This window comes from Camelus bactrianus, chromosome 35 (assembly GCF_048773025.1).
Source record: "Camelus bactrianus isolate YW-2024 breed Bactrian camel chromosome 35, ASM4877302v1, whole genome shotgun sequence".
Lineage (NCBI taxonomy): Eukaryota > Metazoa > Chordata > Mammalia > Artiodactyla > Camelidae > Camelus > Camelus bactrianus.
The window spans coordinates 2,088,108-2,109,609 of NC_133573.1; the positions used below are offsets into that span (position 1 = coordinate 2,088,108).

The window sequence follows — 21,502 nt, forward strand, 5'->3', positions numbered from 1 at the left end:
GGAGGTGGGGAGAGGGCTTGTACTCCCCTCCCGCCCGATCCGGGAGGCCGCTCGCGTGGTCCAGTGTGGTCCTCGCCCCTCTGTCTTGGTACCTGTCTGGTCAGCACTTCCGCTGTGACCTCCCCAAACCCATCCTCCAGCCTGGAGGCCCACAAACATCTTCTGCAAAGGGTCAGATAGAAATTATTTTCTATTTTGTGAGTCATAAAATTTCTATTATGGCTACCAAATCTGCTGTTGTGGCCAGTAAGTTTCAAAAACGTTATAGATGCTGAAGTTTGGATTTTATGAAAATTTATGTGTCACATAATATGAGTCTTTTAATTTCTTTCCAACCTTTTGAATAACATGCTTAAATTACAGGCTATAATAAACAGGCGGTGGGCTAGATTTGGACCATGGTCCATGATTAGCAGACCTTATCTAATACGAAAGAGAGAGGCTAGTGACAAAAATGTGGAGTCCCATGAAGGGTGACCTGGATAAATGAAAACCTTTTTAATAGTCTTTGATTTATATCTTTATTTCAGGCTGTCCTTACGCTCTCATCAGCCAAGTACACGTGGCATTGTTTTTCTAAAGTTACTGATAAAAGTCACAAGGTCCTGTGACCAAAAAAAAAAAAAAAGTTATGAAACAGAAAATAATATAATATAGCACAATGCAATACGTTGTGACAACAAGACAGCTGGCATTTTTATTCAGTTCTGCCAGTTTTCATCCATAAAGCTAGTCCACGAAACTGTTATCTGCACCAAGATTTCGGCCTCAGGCAGAATAAAAAAAAGAAAAAACAGAAACATGAGTTTCTCTAAGCAACTCTGTTTGAAGGATCTGACCTATTAAATAATGCTGTTGTGAAACCTCAGATTAAGTCACTGGATGTGCTTTATCCAGGCAATCCTGTCTCTGCCGGCCCCGCCTCTTCAGAGTCTAGCTTTTCAAGCCCCATTCAACTCTTATCTTCTTTATAAAGCCTTCCCTTGTCTGAGTCAGCCCGCATATGTGAGCTCCCAGGTCTTCATTTATGGTGCTATTTATTTGAGTCACACTGATTAGCAGGATCTTTCCCCAGTGTTTTCTTAAACTGTTTTTTGACCCTTGAACATTTACCTGTAAACCCCTAGAGAATCACAATCCTCTTTCAGTTTCTTGTAATGTTTAGGTCCTTTGGCATAATGCCTCAGTTAAAATCCAATGCAAGTACTCTACGTCTGTGAGTTTGTTTCTGTTCTGTAGATGAGTTCATTTGTGTCCTTTTTTGTAGATTCCACATATAAGTGATATATGGCATTATTTACTTCACTTAGAATGATGATCTCCAGGTCCATCCGTGTTGCTGCAAATGGCATTATTTCATTCTTTTTGTGGCTGAGTAGTATTCCACTGTATATATTTTATACACCACATGGTTGCCATCGGGTAAAGTGGGTAGGAAGGGATAAATTGGGAATTCGAAATGTACACCTCTTGGGGAGTGATGGAAATGTTAGCTATCTTGATTGTGGTGGTGGTTCTATGGGTGTATAGATCTATCAAAATGCATCAAAGTGTAGATCTGAAATGTGTGCAGTTTACTGTACAGAAACCAGACCACAATGAAGGTGTTAAAAAAAATCCAATGCAAGTAAATCAACACATTTTTTGGCCTCTTGTTCTTCATGATTTCCCTACTCTATTTCTTCTTGACTCACTTAGCTTTATTTTTTTTTAAATTTTATTTTATTGAGTTACATTCAGTTTACAATGTTGTGTAATTTCCAATGTAAAGCACAATTTTTCAGTTATACATGAACACACATATATTCATTGTCACATTCCTTTTCACTGTGAGCTACCACAAGATCTTGTATATATTTCCCTGTGCTGTACAGTATAATCTTGTTTATCTATTCTATATATGCCTGTCAGTATCTACAAATTTCAAACTCACAGTCTGTCCCTTTCCACCTGCCTCTCCCCTGCAGCCACAAGTCTGTGTTCTATGTTGATGAGTCTGTTTCTGTTTTATATTTATGTTCATTTGTCTTTTTCTTTCTTTTTTTTTTTTTTTTGTATTCTACATATGAGCAATCTCATATGGTATTTTTCTTTCTCTTTATGGCTTACTTCACTTGGAATGACATTCTCCAGGGATGCCCATGTTGCTTCAAATGGTGATATGTTGTCAGTTTTTATGGCTGAGTAGTATTCCATTGTATAACTATACTACATCTTCTTTATCCAGTCATCTGTTGATGGACATTTAGGCTGTTTCCATATATTGGCTGTTGTAAATGGTGCTGCTATGAACATTGGGGTACAGGTGTCTTTTTGAAGTAAGGTTCCTTCTGGATATATGCCCAGGGGTGGGATTCCTGGGTCATATGGTAAGTCTATTCCTAGTCTTTTGAGGACTCTCCATACCATTTTCCACAATGACTGCACCAAACTGCATTCCCACCAGCAATGTAGGAGGGACCTGGCTTTAGATTTTTTACCTACTCAAGAAATTTAAAAACTCGAACATGGACTTTACGAACTAACATTATTGAATTTGTTTATTCAACACACTGATACTAGTGTCTAATTATGTCTCCTTGTGATTTTTTTCAAATTCTGTTACTCTACAACACATTGAGGTTACTTTTTGACATGTCTAAAGGTTTTCAGCCATGCTGAGTGGCATTCTTATCAGGTTGCAAAACAAAAAAAAGTTGTTTGTTCAGAGTCAAATAAAAAAGCTTCCAGAGTTGCATCTATAAAATGGGCATAGAACCAGAATGTGGGCACAGGGTTAGCACATGAGGAACAGCCCTGGGGAGCAGGAAGCTGTCACCCTGACTTTGAGAAGCAGGTTGACAGCACTCGTCGCAGCACTGGAAGCCACTCTGCTCTGACCCAGAAATTTTACTCTTAGCATTTCGCTCCGTGTAGATTCTTACAAAAGTGTTTCTAGACATATGAACCAGGATGTTTATTATAGTGTTACAAGTTAGGGTAAGGAACATATGGAACAACCTAAATGTACACCAGGTTGGAAATTGCTGAGTAAAATCTATTCTTTTCACAAACTAAAATTCTACATTGAGTTAAAAAGAATGAGATAGGGCTATGTGTCCTGATATTTTAAAAATCTCTAAGATTTATTCTTTAAATAGTGGGAAAAATCAAGGTGGGGTAAATAGTGCGGTTTTATTTGAGAATATAAAAAGTACACTATGTACACAGGTTTATACAAAAAATATTATTTTCCCTAACGATACACACAAAATTGTTAATTGTGATAATATTTAGTGAAAAATATTAGAAGGTCAGAGAAGTAGACTTCCACTCTTCTTTTGGTGCCTCTGCTATGCTATGTGCCTAAAAAACCCCAACTACATCGGTGCCTCCGGACATTAAACCTGAACTTATAGGAGCACTTGGCAAGTAACAGGCACCCAGCAAATGCCCACGCCTTTCCTTACCCACATGTCTAGCCACTACTCCAATTTTTCAAAAAAATACTTGTTCCAAAGTAGAAAATGCATGAGCTGAGATGAATCCATATTCAAGCCGTAATGCTATTCTGTGTATTTAATTTGCAACCCTCAATGTTTCACAAGCCAGATACCCAGTTTATTGTTTTATTTTCTAGATTGCTTTGAGATGACAAAATAAAATAAATCTGTATTTGAAAGTTTTTTCTCTTAAAGATTCTTCTGGATGAACTGGATTGTGTATTTAGACCCAGGCAATTTTAAAATCAGCTTACTGATACTACTTCTTTAGGGAAAACCACAGGGTGACATGATGCCGGCAGCCTAATGAGAAAAGAATATTTCAGCTCACATCCTTAGGAGCCTGGTTAATTCAGAATAAAAAATGGCCCCACCCAGCCCACATGAAAGAAAGCAGAGGTTAAAAAAAAAAAAAAAAGAAAGAAAGAAAAAGAAAAAAAGGAAAGGGAGGGAAAAGGAGGCGGGGGATAAGGAAAGAAAGAAAAAGCCCTCTCGTCGTGGGAGGCCCGCGTGATATTGGCCAGAACAGAAGTCGGCATGTGTCAGACAAAGTGTGACCCGGCCCATCTGCGTTAACTTTGCTAAACCTGAATTATTGCCTTTCTACTCTGAGACATTTTCACTGATAAAAAAAATGGATTTTTAATTATTTAGTCTGCTTTGGGTCAGCTGTCAGAAATCATGATACAAATTGCCTAATCTCAGCATATTTCTATGGCAACCACTGAAAACCAAATATGATTGAGCCTTAAGTTATTCCAAAGTGCTAAGAAGAGACTTAGACGCTGTAGATGGATGTTAGCCATGCTGCCACGTGTCTGCTGCCAGCCGCACCTCCCAGCAGCAGGGAGGCCATGGGGAAGCAGCTGCCGCTGGGAGTCCTCGGGGCCGGCACCCTGCTCTCCTGGAACGTCACAGACAAATCCCAGCAGATGCACCAGGGCACGCTCAGGGTGCGGGGGATATTTCAAAAGCGACAGGTTGAGATCGTTGTATAAAAGGGCACAACGTGAGATGGTCATTTACAGAAACTGACTTGCATTCTGTCAGAGCTGGAGGAAAAAAGACCGACAGTTGAAATCTGTAACACGGCCCTTTCATTTAATGACGAATAAGGGGGAGTTTTACTGGCTTGCCTCTGTCGATACAAGTTAATACATCTTGGAAGAGAACCTGAAAGTTGTGTGGCGTGATGGGGAGGTTATCCGTTAGAGAACAGATGTATTTCAACTACTTCTAATTAAGGTAATCACGGAATACTTGGAATAATCAAATCTAGAACCAGCCCTAAGTCTTGCTTCGACTCCTTCTCCCGCCACCCCTTCGTGAGAGCCAATATACTCAACTGAACTTATCCATTCTCTCTTCTTCATGAATTTAGCACACTTTGACGCAGTGGAGAACAGTTTCAAAACATTAGAAAGTCATGGTCTGATGGGCATCCGTGTGGACATGGGAGAGGTGACTGTTAGAGGTCTGTCCAGGAAGCTGTTGCAACGCAGTGCAGAAGAGAACTGACTTAGGTGGGGGGTGGGGGTGTCAGAAAAGCTTCTTGGAGGGCAGTTTAAAGCAAGTAGAAAATAGTCATGAAGACAAGAGAGCAGGACATTCTGGTGGAGAAAACTGCAATACGCAATGACCCAGAGACGCGAAGGTCCTCATGAAAATTTGTGTTATGACTTACAGAGGAGTAACCTAGGTGATGAGGATGGAAAAGCAGCCCAGGAACATACACAGCTTCGGTTGCCAAGTGGAGTTTCAACTCAATGTGAAAGTTGACCTGGGACTTAGAACAAGTCATAAGGGCATCTTTCCAGAGCCCACCAGCGTGAGGTGACTTCAGCGCACAACCTAAGGACAAGTGAGTGTGGTTTGAGAGGAACGGATAGTTCGGAGAAAGGTCAAAGGAAACACATGAGTAGCAAGCAGGTTTTCTCCACGCAGGCAATGCATTTATTAAGTGGGATGTACACGGTAACAGTGATCTACAGGCTCTTCCATATTCACCCTTGTTCCACCCTGGATGACAGAACTAGAAGAGCTGTCGGTCCAGCCACGTCTACGCGACAACATTCACTCAGAGTTTGTGGTGCTTTTGTAATTTTACACTTGAACAGCTTTATGAGGCTTTTAAACAGAGTCATGGGAAAGGAAATTATTTGTTGTTATCTATTTGCTTTTTTGATGTGGAAGTTCCCATCTGTGTGTGTGTTTTTTTTTAACCTTCTTGCCAAACCAAATGTTGTTTCTATTTTATAGGCAAAAACCATTTATAAATTTATATTTCTAGCTTAGCACCTTAGATAATGTATAGTATTAAACTCTTTTTTTTTTCAATTTGAGGTGTTATTTGGGAAACGGAGCCCCATGGAAGAGCTCCGTCTAGACCTCTCTACTAGGAAACTGGCTTCGTGTCATTACTTAAAGCACAAAAGTACCTTTGTGCCTCTTCGACCCCCTCCTGTCGTGAGTCATCAGGAAGCCAGAGGGGTGACGGCCCTTCACCAACTGTGTCAGTCGGGATAGGGGTTTGCATGCAGTGACTTTCACTCTCATTGACGCTCATGTTTTTCACTCAAATTCATTCAAATTTTTAAAAATCGTCTTGTGTTTATATAAAGTGTGCCAAATACTTTATGGGAGCAGTGGGGTGTAAGTAAATTACAAGACAGATTCTGCATACTGTAACAGTCAGCAAACGTTCGCGGTCAGTGATCACAGACTGTGCAGACAGCACCAGACCAGAGTAAGAGAGCAGGGCAGCGCCGGCCGTGTCCCTCCCCGGGGTCCCCGCTGCACTGTCTGCGGGAGGAAGCCCTGCCTCCCATCCTGCTTCACAGGAATAATGAGAGACCAGAACACTTCTCGGACTGAATGGGATAATTAAATACGCTGAGTCTGCTGAGGTCATCCGGGCTCCACTAATGACGAACTTGCCTGTTCTTCTCCTTAAAGCCTAAACCTGCTTCAGCTTAATGGGGATATAAGTGTTACCGCAAGCCTTCCCTTTTGAGTTCAGATGAAGATAAAACTTACCCTTTGGTAAATCAGAGGATAAGTAACTAGTTCCTCTGCTGCTTCAAGGGCTCATTGAAGCATTAAAGACGAGGAGGTGAAAATGATATTGCACCTCCCAGAAAATGAGAGAATTCTAAGAATTAGTATGCGAGCCACTGAACTTAAGACTCCTGGCAGGTGAGCCTTATCAGAGTCGCCCAAACTCCAAGTCTGATACGAAACAATTAGCTGGGGGCTTTCTCCGTCTCTTCTCCCTTCCCTAATTCCTCCCCATGAAAGATGACTTGCTCTTGTGGATGGTGTGGTGGGCCACCAGGATCCCCGCTCCAGAACTGAGGCGTTCACTCCCCACCAGCTACTCGGGGTGCTGGGGCTGATAGCGCTCGCCGCCTCCCTACTGAGGGGCTGACTGAAGACCTCAAAGGCAGCAGTGGAAGCCATGAGGGGTGGGATGTGCACCAGGGCTGAAAGTAAACAACTCCCATCCTAGAGTCTACAGTCTGCTCAGTGATGACTCAGGGCTGGGGCAAACCAAAGAAGCTCAGGCAAGGAAAGACTGAGAGAAAGCACACTGAATGGGTCCTTACCGAAAAGACAGTGGGGTGTTTCAAGGTGTATCAAGAAAATGAAAGCTGAACCCAGAAAAAGGAGTGAGATCCAAAAACCAATGAATGGTAAACATGCTGGAGAATCTGCACACCACCACAGTGACACAATGACCACATGGCGAATGCAGCGAAACTCAGTCGGCGGAAAGCGCACGTAAGATGGAGGCGATGCGCCTTAAGGGTCCTGAGGCCCCTGCGTCAGCTGGGGGTCAGAAAGAGACAGCGACCAACTTCAAAGACACATGAGTCAAGCATGCATATTAAAGCTGTAAGAGTATCTACTAAAAACATTGAACGTGAAACTTCCCAACCAGGAGGGGGAAGTGAAACAGGAGAGGGACCCTGGTCAGTCCACCCCGAGAGCGGAAAAGGGGACACAGGCAGCAGGAGCAGCCACTGTGGGTGCTGGGGGGGCCCCGGGGCGCGTGCCGGGCAGAGGATGGCCCGGTCTGGCAGGAAAAGACCTTGTACGAGCTCACAGCCCTCTCTGCTGACAGCCCCCACCCCAGGAGCCCCCGGCTCCACGTCCCGGAAGAGGCTGCTGAGTGCTGTGGACTGAGTGCTTGTGCCCCTCCACGTCTGTATGTTGATGCCCTGACCCCCCACATGGCATTTGGAGATCGAGCATTTTGGGGGTAATCGGGGTAATTGGGTCATGAGGGTAAAGTACTCATGGTGGGATCAGTGCCCTTGTAAGAAAAGACGCGAGAAAGCTTGCTCTCTCTCCAAGCACACAAAGGGGGGAGCGGTCACGTGGGCACAAGGCGAGGTGGTGGCCACCTACAAGCCCAGAGAAGGCATCTCAGACAAACCCTCTGCGCCGGCAGCTTCATCCCGGACGTCTCAGTCTCCGGAACTGTGGAAATAAATTCCCATTGTTTAAGCCGCTGAGTCGCTGGGATCTTGTTGCAGCAGCCCGAGCGGACTACGACCCTGTGGGAATTCAGTAGGAAGTGCTCAACGGTGCTTGACAGCAGCCATCACATAGGAAAAGTAACACCGAGCGTATTAAAAGGGAAAAAGATTAACGCGGAATGGCTTTGTTTGTCTCAGAAGAGACTTTGAAAAGAGATGATACTGAAGTTTGAGCTTGCAAGATGAGCAGGACAGTGCCAGGCAGGGAGGAGCCGAGGTGAAATGCGAGCAGAGACCGTGAGCCCAGCCACAGTTACAGAGAAGATGCCCGGGACGTGTGGCAGGAAGCGCCCGGGGCCACGGAGCTAGCCCGCGCAGCGTGGACTTTACTCGGCAGCATGCAGTAGGAAGTGCCGGCGCCTTTTTAAACGAGAGCGTGACGTGGTTAGATTTATATTTCTGAAAGCTAACGGCCTAACCACAGTGGCAAGGATATATAAAAAAATGAAAGGGAATCTGTACGCCGGGGGACATGTAAGAAGCCTAGCGCATTGGTCGAAGCACAGGGGGAGGACAGGCTGAACTCGGGCACTGCAGAAGAAACCCACCCGAAGCGATTTTAAATCACGTAGGAGGCAAAGTCAAGAGGACTTGGGAGGCACAGGTGAGGGGAGAGGAACGAAGGGGGTCCAAGCCTGTCCCTGAGAGCTCTAACCTGAGGGAAAGGTTGAGGAGTTGGGGAGATGAGTCTTATCTTGAATATGATTTGTTTAATATATTAGATTAGCGAAGAATTATATGGGAGGACTAGCGTGGAGGAGGCTAAACAGAACTGTCCACAGTGCTTGAACAGTGGTGCCATTATGCTTGCAGGAACCATCCTCACCTGTCAGTGTGTCTGCAAGGTAATTTTCTACCTGGTTAGATCAGCATATGGGAAACACGTGTTTCTTTTCCCGTGGAAAGGGAACACTTCCGCCATGAACACATAACAAGTCGTAGTACTTCATTCTGAATCCCTGAAATTGGCTTTTCAATGGACAACTCAGACTGCATTTCATGCACTGTTCACCAATAATTTATAATATGCATAAATAGCTTTCTCTGTTAGATTTATATCCATGCATTTGCATTAAGACCCACTTAGTCTGATGCCTCAGAGTCTAGCTGAAAACATGCCAGAAGTTGGGCTTTTAAGTTTTCAAGCTTTGGGAGGATTAATTCATCCACCAGAAGCACAATAATTCCATATGTCTGAGTTTAGATGTATTTGCTACTTCTGAAAGAAACAATGATGACACTATGCTGACTTTCAAAATGAGTCAAAAAAAAAAGGAAAAGCATAATTCAAAGCCAAATTGGGATTCATTTGCACATACTTGGGACTTAAAAGATTTTTGTCATCATTTGACTGGAGCCCTGTTGGCGACGATTTATGAGTCATTTCTAGAGAGCTCTTTTCAGAATGCTCAGCTTTAAACTGCACCAAAGCCCTGTTTTGCGTTCCCTGGTCATGTAACCAACTGACTGCCTTTTTATAATTGTGTCTGTGAAGCCCTGTCAGCAGGACAACTGCAAAGCCATCTTTAAATCTAGTAAAAACACGAAGCCCAAGGTGAGATTTAGAACTTGCACTCCCAACTCAGGAGAGTCAATTGTAAAGGAAGACAGATTAGAATGAAATTAGCAAATGTTATCTGGACATAAAACTGTTCATGCTTTGGACTGGGAGGCACCGTGTCTCTACATTTTTACTAGTATTCTGAAATACCAAACAGCTCTAGTGACAAGTCTACAAAGAGTTTTACATGTCTCATGACCAAAAAAATGAGCTTTACTGTTATATCAGATTTATTGCTATTTTCCACTCACTCAGCGACGGGTCTCCGTCTTGAAAGGTCGTATTGTACTGTCTGTGGTGCTTCTCCAGCAAATCAGAAACGTTCACTGAGTTCCTAGGGATGCTGAAATGTTCTTGATAAAATGAAAGTAGTATATTTTTATGACAAGTGTATAAACACTTGTTATGTTTTAAGAACAGTAGACTGTATCACACAAAGTCAAAAGGGGAGGGGCACTCTGGCCAAAACAGAGCTTCACAGAATATGTGCGTCAGTCTTCATACACGGAGGTGAGCATCCAGGCCATGACACCAACAGCGCTGTTTCAGCAATTCTAATTGTCCTCTTTAAACTTCTAAAAAGATACTTCTTCATCTCGTATCACTCTGACTTCCGGAGGCTAGAACGGCTAGCATCACGTCATGTGACGTCAGTGCACTGTGAAGCTGCGAAGCGTGCCCCGAAGTTCTCTGACTTTCCTCTCACTGAGAGGGTTTACCTTGAAGTAAAATGAACATTGAAATTATAAATTTAAGCTGACTTCAATTATCATAACAGAAAGAAATTGGAAATCCATTACATGAAAATAATCAAATATCCTAAATGCATGAAAACTAGAAATGAAAATGAAAGAACAACATATCTATGAATATGTCAGAAAGACTCACCATATGTGAAGAGCTTATTTTCTACAGTTACAATAATCCATTGGGTTTACACTTAAAAAGTTGCTGCAAATGGTTTGGACACAGCAACAGCAGATCTTTATCTTTTTGAGGAATGTCTCAGAAAAATATCAGAAACAGTCAAGTTCCTGGCAAGACTGTGCTGTGGCTCCCATGTTCTCATGGAAGAATAGGCAGCAAAATGTTTTGGAGTGACGACACGGAAGTTTACTCCAAGACACACCCTAAATTTCTTGAGTGAATTTCTCTATCATGTGAGCTGCGGTCCCAGCTAGACCACTAGCGACAGCACAGGAGACCTCATGTGACATTTCTCATTTTTAATTTTCTTAGTAGATCAGAAAGTTACGACCCCCTCTTCCCAAACTGGATCTATCTCTTGCCTAATTTACAAAGTAAGAAATGCAGTATCTCAGAAAAAAGTTTGTGGGACGCAGCTAAGGACACGCCTAGAGGAAGATCTGGAGCAACAAGTTATTATATTAGAAAGAAAAGCCTCAAAGCAATAATTAAAGTTTCTATTTTAAGAATCTAGAAAAGAAGCATAAAATATGTCAAAGTAAGCAAGAGTTAAAAAAAAAAAAAACACACAACACCAGAATGTAGCATAAATTAATGAAATAGAAAAAAAAGAAAAATAATTTTAAAATGATACCAAGTTCTGGTTCTTTGAAAATATGAATAAAAATGGTGAACTTTAGCCAGACTGTTCAAGGAAAAAAGAAGATACAAATTACAACATCAAAAATGAGAGGTAATGTCACTATAGACACTGAAGACACAAGACCAAAAAGAGAATTAGAACAACCCCACTCCCAGAAATCAGACAACTAAATGGATAGGTTAAGATGGATTAGACAAAATGGGTAAGTTCCTTCAAAGTTATAAACTACCAAAATTACTTAAGAAAATCAGATTATCTGAATAGATGTATTATATAAATTGGAATTGTAGTTAAAAGTTTTCTCACTTAAAAAAAAACCCAAAAACATTTTAAAAAAACTCTCACTAGATGGTGTCACTGGTAAACTGTACAAAATATTTAAGAAAGAAATAATACAAATTCTACACAGTTATTTCCAGAAATCAGACAAGAAAATGAAAGCTTCCAACCTATTCATGATGTCAGCATTATTCTAATACCAAGACCTGCCAAAGACATCATGAGAAAACTTGAGAAAAATATTCGCGAACACAGATGCAGAAATCTTCAGTGAAACATTAGGAAAGCAAATTTAGCAACATTTAACAAAAATTACACATCGTGACTCAGCTGGGTTTATATTGGGAATCCAAGATTGGTCTAACATTTAAAAACCAACATAACTGAATATACTAGCAGACTAAAGAAGGAAAATTAACCCATTGATGGAGAAAAAGCACTTTGCAAAATTTATACCCATTCATGACAAACACTTTCAGTAAGCCAAGAACTGGGGAGAAAAACCTTAACATCATCAAGGGCTTCGACAAAATCCTACAATTAACGTCAGAAAATCAAGAACATGACAAAGATGTCAGCGCTCCCATTCTGATTCCACATCGTACTGGGAGTCCTAACCAGTGTAAAACTGCAACAGAAACAAACAAAAGACCCACAGATTTCAAAAAGGAAACAAGACACAGGTGGAAAGCCCCAAAGAATCTGCAAGAAAGTCCCTAGAGCTCATAACTGAAATTGCTAACATAATTGACTTTGCCAGCAAAGTCATGGGATATGTACAAAAATCAACTGTATTATTATATGCTAGCAATAAACAATTATTATATAAACAGATTTTTAACAGTATCATCTTAAATAGTACCAAAACTATGAACTACTCAGCTAGGTATAAATCTAAGAAACATTGTACACACAGCAGAGATTGAAACATTCATCTTATTGAAGAAGATGATGACAATGACGATGATGAAGGTGTCAACAACAGGACAGCAAATACTCGGACAGTGCACACTAGACACCGAGCATGTACAGAGCAGCCCCCGGAATTCTCACGGCAGCACTGTGAGGCAAAGATGAGCACATCTCCACCTTCCACGCGAGCACCCAGAGCCACACTGGAGCCTGTGCCGTGCGTGATGTGCATCGTGGTCAACGGCAGGTAAGGAACATGGCCAAGATTTGAGCACCAGCAGCCTGGCTGGGTCTGCACTTAGGCAATGAGCTGTGCTGCCTTTGTCAAATCGCTGTTTATCCTCTTAACCTTGCCCTCTGGCAGCAAGTAGCACATTCATTACACTCTCCTTGTTTAAATCCAATGAATACATTTTGTTTTCAGCCAGAATACTGACTGATACAAAACGTTAACATGAATGACTCTTAAAAAGCAAGTAGCCAAAGAACACTTGCAGCATGATATCATCTCTACAAATTTCAAAGCATGAAATTGGATAATATATTGTTTAGAAACATCTGGATAAAATTATAAAGAAAAGCCTGGCAAGGTTTTAAAAAAAATATCGCTGCAAGGAGGTGCTAACATCACGATGGGGGTGGGGCAGAGGAATGGAATCAGGGGTTTCGGTGACTTTAATGTCAGTGGCCCATCCCTCGAATCGCATGGATGGGTTTATAGGTTATACTTTCATGATACTTCATAATATATTACTTTATATGGGCAATGTATTTCACACTACACAATAAACATAGAAAAGTGCCCACGTCCCGCATGAGGTACAATTTTTAAGTTAACTATGTGAGGAGTTAGGTAAAGATGACAAGTTTATTGATTTAATACTGACTATTGACCTCTAGGCGCTGGGCGTGGTTCCAAGCACTGGGACGCAGCTTTCTGGGGTGGACCCCATACCACACGCAGTGTGAAAAATAAACTAAGGTAAGGGGACAGAATCTCTACTGAAAATCATAGATTTTGAGGACAGTTGAATAAGCAATTATTAATTTTTAAAAAGGAGTAAATGGGAGAGAAGAAAATGAAGTCTACAGGTAAGTAAAAGCTTTAGTATTTGTGTCTTGGTTTATAACCCAACCAGTCATCGTACTTCCAATCTACACACATTTTCCAGCCGTTTCAGTCACCGGCAAATCACTAGCAAGTAATATACAAGTTGAGGTGTAGCAGGTTGACCTGACACAAAAATCAGAATGAGTCTGAGTTACCACCAAAGGGGCAGGGATGACTCATCTGACAGTTGTCTCTTGATGGTTCTTGTACACTGGGCCCTGCGCTAAATACATGGAATAAAATGACCAGCAAAAATGGCTGTCTCTGACCTTGAGCAGCTTACCCTCCAAGGACGGAGGACTGATAACCAAGGGTGAAGACAGTTTGGGGGAAGGAGCATAGGTCTGTAAGTGCAGCTCGGGGGGGCGGAGGAGGAGGCTTCATGAACCCACACCCGTCTGGACTCAGCAGCCAACCCTGCGCGCCTGGCCTGTGAGGCCTTTCCTTTCTTCCAACCGCAGGTGGAAGCGATGGCAGAGCTCTGGGAGCATAGGTGACAGTCTCACCCTGGTGCATGGCGGGGACCAGCCTGGAAGGCGCCCTGTGGAGGCGGTGACTGTCCCCGAGGTTCTGCAGCCCCCGAGGCCGGGCAGCGTCGGGGTGGCGGTACAGCTGACAGATGCGGAGACACTCGGCAGGGAGATCTGGCAGAACTCAGGGATGGATTTGTACTCTTCACCAATCAGAACCAAGTAACCAGTGGAAGAAGGACCTTTCTTCAGAGCCCAACATAACCAATATCTTATTAACACAACAGAGAGGGAGCCAAGATGACCTGACAAAGAAACGAAAGAAGGAAGGGAGGGAGGGAGGCAGGGAGAAAAGGAAAGAAAAAGAAAGAGAAAAAAGAAGTCAGGAGAGGATGAAGCGATAATTCGCATGGGAGCGCTGGGCAGCCTTCCAAGTCTTGCTGAGACAGAGCTTCCAGACCATGTAACCCGGTGACAGCGAACCAGCACCTCCCATCAGACGGCTAACCGCTCACCAGCATCTATGCGATGTCCTGTCGGGCGTGTCTCCATTCCACCACGCCACAAATACAACCAGAGACGGAAATGACTCCACCTGGGGGGTCGCCGAAAACCCACAGCAAACTTCTCCCATCCTGACTCGTAGACTCAATCCGATAGCTGCTTCCTCGCGAGTGAAAGGGCATTTCCCTCCGACTGAATGGCAGGATTAGCACTCTAAGCGCTGGAAAAACAAGAGTTCCCACTTAAAGCACTAGATAATATAAATCTGACTCATTAGCGGACCAAGCAGACATACTAAGCAAAAGCACACGAAGCCCTGATTTTTGTTCATATCTTATTCCCAGCACGGGCAAGCACATAAGCTCTAGCACTAACCTAACAGTTTCACCCAGAGGCTGACAGCACATCTTGCTGTGTCAGAAGTACACAGCCGACGTGGCCGGCGGACCGTCAAACCTCAGGCAAGGCTGTGATGGGGCTCCGCAGAATGGAGCAGCGCCCCAGGAACGCACTCCACAGAGGCCAGCGCCAGTGCAAATCTGTAGAAAGCTGCAGGAAACAGAAGTCCAAAGTTATTATTTATTGGGGTTGGGTATCTTGGGGATTAGAGATAAAAGATTTATGCCTCTAGGCTGTCAAGCGTAAATGAACTGAAGGAATGAGTAACTTTTAAAATATCAGAAAACAGATTGTGCTCTTCTAACACTTAGATAAAGTTATTTGTGGAAAGGGTGCTGGCTTCTCTGCTTCATACAAACCTTGGAGTGAGGGTTTATTAATAACTGAGTCGTTCTCTGAGAAATATGAGAACTTAGCTTCTTTTCAATTGAGAATTATTCAAAAATGTCGCTAATCCTACCACACTACAACCAAACTGGGGTTGAAGCTGGAACTCACATCTTTGGAAACAATTCTTATCTTGACACAAATGGGTGAGGAGTTTATGTCTGCAGCTTTTGAGCAGCAGAAGTTTGAATGTGAACCCCATTATAATTAAATGATGTTTCTGCGTGATATCTAATCAATATTTCGAAAGCCAATGCTAATTTAAATTTTTATCAAAGTCAAGCAAGCTGTGAAACACTTTCCACTGCAACCATAAAAAGAGTCTACAGACCTGGAATTCTCTACGCTCTGGCCAGCTCAGGCAACGGACATCCTTTTTGTGTTTTGCGGGATAGTTTGTCTCACGTCTGTGTCTTTAAGGTAATGTTTGTCCTGTCTCTGACAAGGGTTTTCATTCCCGAGGACTGAAAACCTGTCTTCTGTCTTCTCAGGGTTATTTTCTCCAGCACATAGTGAATAATCCATATGTAGTTAATTAAGGATTATATAAAGTGTAACCTTATAGTAAATTTTGGTTTAATTGCTTTATTTAAAATTTTTTTTTCTTCAGAACGTTAATGAATAAACACGATTTGCCTGCGTTTAGAGGAGAAGGAGAAAACCACGTAAAGCCAGCAGAGCAAATCTGATGAGCTCAATCCTCCTGCTGGGGAAATGCTCAGTGGGAGCGAGCAGGAAATGTGAATTACGGACTACTTTCAAAATACACAGTATTAGCTCTTCCAATTACACGCTGTGTTCTAAATCAAGTAACAAAGTAGCCCCAACTTCCCATTTTCAAGGGAGATGGACAGGATGTTCTTATGAACTGTCACAACCAGAGAGCTCCACAGGCTTGAAAGCTGTCTCCCTTATTATGTTAAATATTAACCAGCATTGCTGTTGCTCCTTTGCAAGTGTGGAATTCTCTAGTCAGTTGATTTTCGGTATTTCATGTATGTTCTCCAAGCCAGACATACTCTGCAGACAGGCGGGGCCACATCTCCCTCGTCACCAAAATGGCTAGGAAACTGGGGCAGGACATGGTCTCCTTAGTATTTCTCTCCAAGTTGACTTGTAGCCATCACAAGGTGTGGGGCAAGGATATGTAGGAATATAATGCAGTCAACAGACTCAAGACACATGGCTTAGCCGGTCAGCCTTTAAGCAGCCCTGAGAGCTTGGAGCTGACAGCACATGACCCCCGGCTTTGCTGGTTACAGCAAAATGGACACGGGACGGGTGACCATGAGGACCAAGTCTGCTGCTCAGAACAAGCCTGGAAAATAAAGGTGATACATGAAGTATAAACAGATAAACACAGGTTGTCGTTAGGGTTTTCCTTGGCCAAAAAATTTAATCTCAGTTCTAGTCAGAGAGTTAATGAACATCGTGTCAGCCATCACGAGGAAGGCTGAAACCAGCCACCACGGCCAAGGGGAAAGGGTTAAGGGCAGGCAGCGGACGCCGGCGGGGCGCGAGCGGCCTAATTCGCTGCCGTCAGCAGGCGTTTCTGGAGCACGTGAGAACGGGCTGCCGACACGTCGGCCGGTCATCAATACACATTAGACTCGATGCAGTAAAGCCGCTCTTCCCGGAAGGGATGCTCCCCACTTCCCAGCCTGCCCCAAACTCGCCCGGGAAGGCATGAGTGGGCTCCGACCTCGCGATCACGCCCTTCCCCTCGACGGCCCCCCAGCCCCTTCCACCCACAGCGCGGTTTTCAGACGGCAGCAGGAGGAATCCCTGTGCTGATACAACTGTTCTGTGTCCTGACGCTGGTGCTGGATGCACAAAGCTCCACATGTGATAAAACTGCATAGAGCTGCACCGACACCCACGGTGGGACCAAGGAAAACTCAGGAAACCCGACCAGCCCCAAGGGCTGCATTAATGTCAGTCTCCTGGTTGAGAAACTGTGTTAGAGCTTCTTAGATTATTCTCATTGGAGGAAATTGTAAAAACTCATAGGGTCTCTAATTTCTTAGAACTGCATGTGAGTTTACAATGATATCCAAAATAGGTTTAATTTAAAAAAGCATCAGGAGAACATTTTGGGATTCTTATAATTTAGCATCATTTCAATCCAGAGGTGCATCTCCTGGGGGCACCAGAAGTACGTCAGGCCTCAGGCTCTGCCAAGGCCCAGGGTGCCTGTGATTCTCGGGAGGAAGGCCGCGTCACATCCATAGGCACGCGGCCCCGAGCCCCGAGGCTCCGGGCCAGCACGAATGGTGTGACTTACTGGACTCCTGCCCGAGAAGCCCCTCGTGCCCCCACAGACACAGGTCACGTCTATCAGTTCCCATCTCCGAGAGGTCTCAAATATTCACTTTCTTTCCCCACTGCTGAGACCATCTTTTCACTTAATTTAGTTCCAACGTCTCAATCCTGACCCTCAAAATTCTCTAGACGTGGAGGAAGACGCCCCGCTTCGCTCTGATCCTCCTGTTTCCCTCCCTGTCGGGGTAAACCCCAGCCCAGCCCAGGTCCAGGGAACATTCTCTACATCGCAAAGCAGCTGCAGCATGGCAGGGTACCTCAGTGGTTAGAGTGAGCGCTTAGCATGCACGAGGTCCCACACTTAAATAACTCTCTAAATAAATAAACCTAATCACCTCCCCCTCCCTGCAAAAAATGCAGCTGCAGCAGATTTTAACATTTCCCCTGTGATCTTCGGTTCTCAAACCCAGACCAGGCTCTGGAGTGTCACATCCTCCGTTAGGGCAGGATCTGAAACAATCTTCAGTGGATTTGGGATTCCAGCTTGGTTCCCTGAAGCTGAACCTAAAATGTCAGCCCATCTCTTTGTCCCTCTTCGAGTCAGAAGATCTACAGTAAACACCTAAACAGGTAAAACGTAATTCCAGATGGTGACAGGTGTCTGAAGACAAGACAGACATTGTGCATGCATGCACACGGGTGACACTGCCCCGGGCACGAGTGCCCGAGGTGAGGCCTGTCGGCGGGTCCAACATTTGTCTGTTGAACTGAGACATGTTTGCAGAGCCTGAATAAGACATGGGTGCTGACTGGAAATGCAGACTCTGGGGCCCTGCCCCAGACCTGCTGCATCAGACTCTGCATTTTAATCAGACCCCTCAAGCCATTCCAGGGCAAGAAGCAGGTTGCCAAGTAGTGGTTCCATCTGACGGTGGCTGTGTCCTCCACAGAATGCGACCATGACTGGCCATCATCGGCAGGTTCTGTCCATCAGCTCTGCCCCTCGGCTGAAGCTGTGCCCCGCCCACCCCCCGCCAGATTAGGCGCCCTGGAAGCTTCTCCCACAGTGTCCTGCACAAGCTCAACTCATTGCCTGTCGTGAGTAATTCCGTCCCCACTGCCTCAGAGCCCTGTGAGACAGGGACCGCCTTTCCTCCAGCACAGAGCCTGCCACGTTGCAGGCTTTGATAAACAGACAATTAAAATGATACTTGATCATTTAGTGAATTTAAATGATGACATTTTAGTCAAAAAATACAGAGCAGGGTCATGGAGCACTGTGAGCAGAATAACTTCAAGTTGGCTAGTCCTCGCTGGCTGCTGACAGAACGATTGCTTTGTCAGTCCATTCGGTCCATTCACGGCCGACAGCTGTACCCAGGAAAGCTGACTCTGATGTAATATGTGCTTAATAAGTATTTACTAAAAATATTTTAAATCTTTTTTCTTTGGTACACACTTGGAAACGCGTTTAGTGTGGGTGGGGCTGTGTGGGTGGACTGGAGTCCAGCGCTCTGTGCTGTCCTAGCCTCAAACGGACGGGCGCACACGTGGACCCGCAGGAAGGAAGGGCGGGAGGACGCACCACAAGTTTTCTGCTCACAGACGTCCCACCTCCTCCGGCGTGTCTCCGAGAAGACCCTCCGTCCAACAAGCCCCCGTCCAGCTGCATTTTCCCAAGATCTCCCTCTGTGACGAGCGTGGTAAGGGCTCCTCTTTTTCCTTCTTGTTTTCTTTCAGCCGCAGCATCGGCTAAGTCCCCCCAGAACAGTGCTCTGAATTGTGCGCTAATGTGTGCTACTGCTTTTCATCAGGGTATTGATTCTGATTTTAACTTTCACCGAAAGGAAGGTAGACGCTGTTGACTGTGAGCCTGGGTCCCCTGCGGATCCCAGTGATGTTTTAATGGCTGTTTTGCCGTGAGGTAATCTTCCTGCTTCCCTCCTCGGGGACACAAACTCTCCACGACTCTCGGAGACGCGCTCCCTCACGGGGGACTTGCTTCCCCTCACTACCCTTGTCCTGTCACCATGCTTCCACTCTGCCGCTCAGCACCCTAACTCTGGGTGCCAAGGTGAATAAACAGCACTTCAGAACACCCAACAGCTCCACCTTCACAACCACACAGCCCCCAGGTTCGAGCAACGCTGTGCCCCAGACATAGCATCTCACTTTGCCTTTCTTTCTTTAATCTCCTCAAGGTCTTTGGCAGTCCAGTCTGGAAAAGAGAAAGCTCTTTACCCAAAAGACATTGCGTCATCCTAAACTGCCCTCTCTGACGGTCTCCGGCAACAACAGGAGCAGAGGTGGCGGGGGTGGGGGGGGCTCCCGCTCCAGCTGCTGGGAGCAGTCTCGGCTGGGAGGAGGCTTTCTAATACCCCCACGGGCACTGGGAATGCTGGAGCTGTCGGTATTCCTGGAGCCGCTCCCCAGCAGGCCGAACACCCAACTGCCCGGGCTTATCCTGGACAATCTTCCTCGTTGTTTCTGTTTAGCAGAATCCTTTCTGCAGGGGCTGGGGTTTATATATATGTAAGTATGTGTGTATATATATATATGTATATTTTACTGAAGGACAGTCAGTTACAATGTGTCAATGTCTGGTGTCCAGCATCATGTCCCAGTCATGCACACACATACATGTATTTGTTTTCATATTCTTTGTCATTAAAGGTTATTACAAGATATTGAATAGAGTTCCCTGTGCTGTACATAAGAAATTTGGATTTTTATCTATTTCTATGCATAGTGGTTAACCTTTGCAGCTTGCTTCTTTGAATTACCTCTCTCCCGCCCCAGGCAGCCTCATGCCCCAAATCTGGGAACCCAAGGAAAACCCTGCTATGTGAACCTTTTTTTGGTTTTGTTTTCTGGTTTTCTTCTTTTTTTTTGAGGGGGGTAATTGGTTTATTTATTTAGTTAGTTAGTTAGCTAGTTTAACGGAGGTGCTGGGGATCCAACCCACGACCTCGTGCGTGCTAAGCACGCGCTCCACCGCTGAGCCGTACCTCCCACCGCGTGAACTTTCTTACTTGGATTCATAGGACTTTGAGCTCCTTCCGTCGTGTGCAGGGCACTCGTTCAGCCACCGTCGCCCCACTTCCCAGGAGACCCTCATCGCAAGCACACACAGGGCTTTGCGGGAGCTTCCGGGGGCGCGGGGGGCGGGGCGGGGCGGGGGAGGGGCTGTCTCCTGCTCTCCCCTGAGCCGCAGACGGGATGCGGGGCGCTCCTGGTGCTGCGCTGGCGGGGGGCCTGGCCAGGCCCCGGGAGCCGCGCGCTTGGTCCGGGGAGCTCAGCCTTGCGTCTTCATCCCGCAACGAGAGCGTGTTTGAGGACGGGCAGCCTTCGGTGTCTGCGCGCGGCCTCATCCCTCAGCTGCGTTCCCTCCCGCGCCTGCGCCGACCAGCGCCTCAACGGGGAGCCTCGGGCGAACGCGGGCGCCCGGAGGGGGCGCTGTCCGGCCTGAGAGCCGGGCGCTGGGTGCTCGCCAGCGGAACGTGCCCGGCCGGCCACAGACGAGACTCCCGTCTGTGCCGCGGGGCCAGCGAAGGGGCAGAAGCCCCGGCGCCGCGCCCGGGTGTCACGCCGCCCGCCGGCTCCGCCAGCCTGGGGCTACTTCCCGTCTGTGCCAGCTCTCGGACGGGAGGCGGCACCCGTCCCCCTCCGCGCAGGCAGAGAGGAACGAGAGGAGGTTCTGCCGGAGGCAAACGCCACCCCAGTTCAGGGCTTCGGGGAAGGGAGGAGGCTGAGCCGAGTCGCTGCCGTTCCCGCGCTGCGCACCCGCCGCGCGCTCCGCCGCGCTGGCCACGTGCCACGCCGCGCGCCCCCCGGTCCCTTCCCAGACTTGATGTGACGATGTCATCTAATCCTCAAAGAAAACACTCCCCTCTTGTGTCTCCGGGCAAAGATGATTCTTGGCTCCGTTTTTACAGACGAGGAAACTGAGGCAACTTAAGGCCGCACAGCGGCCGTGACAGAGCAGACGCCTGGCGCCAGGTCTGCTTTAGTCTGAAAGTCTGTG

General features: G+C 45.6%; 1 long non-coding RNA gene across 1 annotated transcript; it reads right to left on the reverse strand.

Annotated features, from left to right (window-relative positions):
* Positions 1–9,791: 9,791 nt before the first annotated feature.
* On the reverse strand, positions 9,792–21,278 carry LOC123616074 (uncharacterized). The gene is made up of 4 exons (XR_012504215.1): positions 20,511–21,278; positions 14,806–14,979; positions 14,442–14,650; positions 9,792–10,303 (listed from the first exon to the last, which is right to left on the reverse strand). It is a non-coding gene; the product is annotated as an uncharacterized LOC123616074 (long non-coding RNA).
* Positions 21,279–21,502: the final 224 nt, after the last annotated feature.